A 2,500-nucleotide genomic window follows, 5' to 3' on the forward strand; every position below is an offset into this window, starting at 1 on the left:
CTCTCTCTCTCTATCTATCTATCTATCTTAAGGGAATGGCCGAGGAAGGGAGAGCTTTTGATATGGGTGAAGGGAATGGCCGAGGAAGGGAGAGCTTGTGATATGGGTGAAGGGAATGGTCGAGGAAGGGAGAGCTTGTGATATGGGTGAAGGGAATGGCCGAGGAAGGGAGAGCTTGTGACATGGGTGAAGGGAATGGCCGAGGAAGGAAGAGCTTGTGATATGGGCGAAGGAAATGGCCGAGGAAGGGAGAGCTTGTGATATGGGTGAAGGGAATGGCTGAGGAAGGGAGAGCTTGTGATATGGGTGAAGGGAATGGCCGAGGTAGGGAGAGCTTGTGATATTGGTTAAGTGAATGGCTGAGGAAGGTAGAGCTTGTGATATGGGCGAAGGGAATGGCTGAGGAAGGGAGAGCTTGTGATATGGGCGAAGGGAATGGCTGAGGAAGGGAGAGCTTGTGATATGGGTGAAGGGAATGGCCGAGGAAGGGAGAGCTTGTGATATGGGTGAAGGGAATGGCCGAGGAAGGGAGAGCTTGTGATATGGGTGAAGGGAATGGCCGAGGAAGGGAGAGCTTGTGATATGGGTGTAGGGAATGGCCGAGGAAGGGAGAGCTTGTGATATGGGTGAAGGGAATGGCCGAGGAAGGGAGAGCTTGTGATATGGGTGAAGGGAATGGCCGAGGAGGTTGTGTTAGTATGTCCATGGGTAGTGTTATGAGCCTGGTGATAATTTGACAAGGCTTTGGTGGAGGTTGTGTTAGTATGTCCATGGGTAGTGTTATGAGCCTGGTGATAATTTGACCCTTCTTCTGCACCATGAACCTGAAAAAACACTCATAAGGTGTTCAGTATTGTGTTAGCCTATATTCTTTTTGCAATTGAAGGGAAGAGAAGGGCGAGAGAGACATGGCTTAAGTTTGTGAGTGGATTAAGGGCGTGAACGAGAGTGAGTCTGGTATGGTTCTTGTACTAAACGAGGTGGTGGTGGTAGTGGTGATGGTGGTTGAAGAGAAAGAAGAAAGGAAGGAAGAAGGGGAAAGGAAAGAAAGGGAAAGAAAGAAAGAGAGAAAGAAAGAAAGAAATATTAAGGAAGGAAGGAAGGAAGGAAGGAGATAAGGAAGGAAGGGAGAAAGGAGGGAAGGAAGGAAGGAAGGAAGGAGAGAAGGAAGGAAGGAGAGAAGAAAGGAAGGAAGGAAGGAGATAAGGAAGGAAGGGAGAAAGGAGAGAAGGAAGGAAGGAAGAAAGAAAGAAAGAAAGAAAGAAAGAAAGAAAGAAAGAAAGAAAGGAAAAAAACGAATCAAAAGAGGAAAAGGAAAGAAGGAAATAACACACACACACACACACACACACACACACACACACACACACACACACACACACACACACACACACACACACACACACACAATCTTGTCAACTTAAGGTAATTTTTTCTCTCCTCAACTTCTATTTTTTTTCCTTGAACTTGACGTCGTTTGCACACATTATGTCCTTCCCTTTTAGCGACTGGGACACGGCTAATGAAGACAGGACACGTAGGATACAGGGGAAGGACACATATGACACGTACTGGACACAGGGACACAGGGAAATGGACACAACACATAAGGAACACATATCCAGTTTGTGCTGTAAAAATTGGGTATCTTTGGACATAGGGAAAGATTGGACACGTGGGGTTATACCAAGAATATAGTCCCGGGTAGATTAGGACATGGGGGAAGGATTGTGAACTGGCTAATTGGACACAGGGAGACGGAAAGTTGATGAGATTGGACATGGTTACTTTTGGACATGGGTAATTTGACATTGGTTGAAACAGGGAACATGAGATTAAAATTACATAGTTTAGGACATGGTGGAAAGGTGGTTGAAGACAGCTAATGGACATGTGAACATAGAAAGATGGTAATTTAGGACATGGTCACTTGGACATGGGTAATTTGACATACGTTTAAATAGGACATGGGGATTGATGGATTAGGACACATGGAAATGTTTTTGAAGACAGATGAAAACAGGGACATGGTAAAATAGGACATAGCCACATTTGGACATGGGATAATTTGACATGTATTGAAACAGGACCTCAGGATAAAAAGACACAGATTAGGACATGGGGAGAAGGAGGCTGAACACGCTGATGGACACAGGGACACCATAGGAAGAATAAGGACATGGGAACCTTAGGACATGGGTAGTTATGCTAATATGATTCAAAGAAGGACATGAGATTAAGAGGACATTGGTGATGACGCGGGAGAGAGACACGCGGCTCAGTGGACATGTAAACACTAGGACGCGGTACTTTAGGACATGGGGCGATGCGACACAGAGAGAGGCAATGGTTTAGGACGTGGGGAAAAGCCATGAGCCTACTTAGTGGACACAGCAACGCTAGATTGTTATGCCTCTGTACTTTGGCCCGGCTGCTGGACCCAGGGTGAGTGTTGTGCCGGCCAGGGAGGACAGGACAGAAAGAAACCACAGCCCAAGGC

The 2,500-nt window shown here is 46.4% G+C and overlaps 1 protein-coding gene across 1 annotated transcript in view; it reads right to left on the minus strand.

Annotated features, from left to right (window-relative positions):
• LOC126984424 (actin-binding protein WASF1-like) overlaps positions 1-2,500 on the minus strand; it is a 6,948-nt gene that overhangs the window by 3,771 nt on the left and 677 nt on the right. The gene's annotated exons all lie outside the window — the stretch shown is intronic.

The sequence above is a fragment of the Eriocheir sinensis genome, chromosome 57 (assembly GCF_024679095.1).
Source record: "Eriocheir sinensis breed Jianghai 21 chromosome 57, ASM2467909v1, whole genome shotgun sequence".
Lineage (NCBI taxonomy): Eukaryota > Metazoa > Arthropoda > Malacostraca > Decapoda > Varunidae > Eriocheir > Eriocheir sinensis.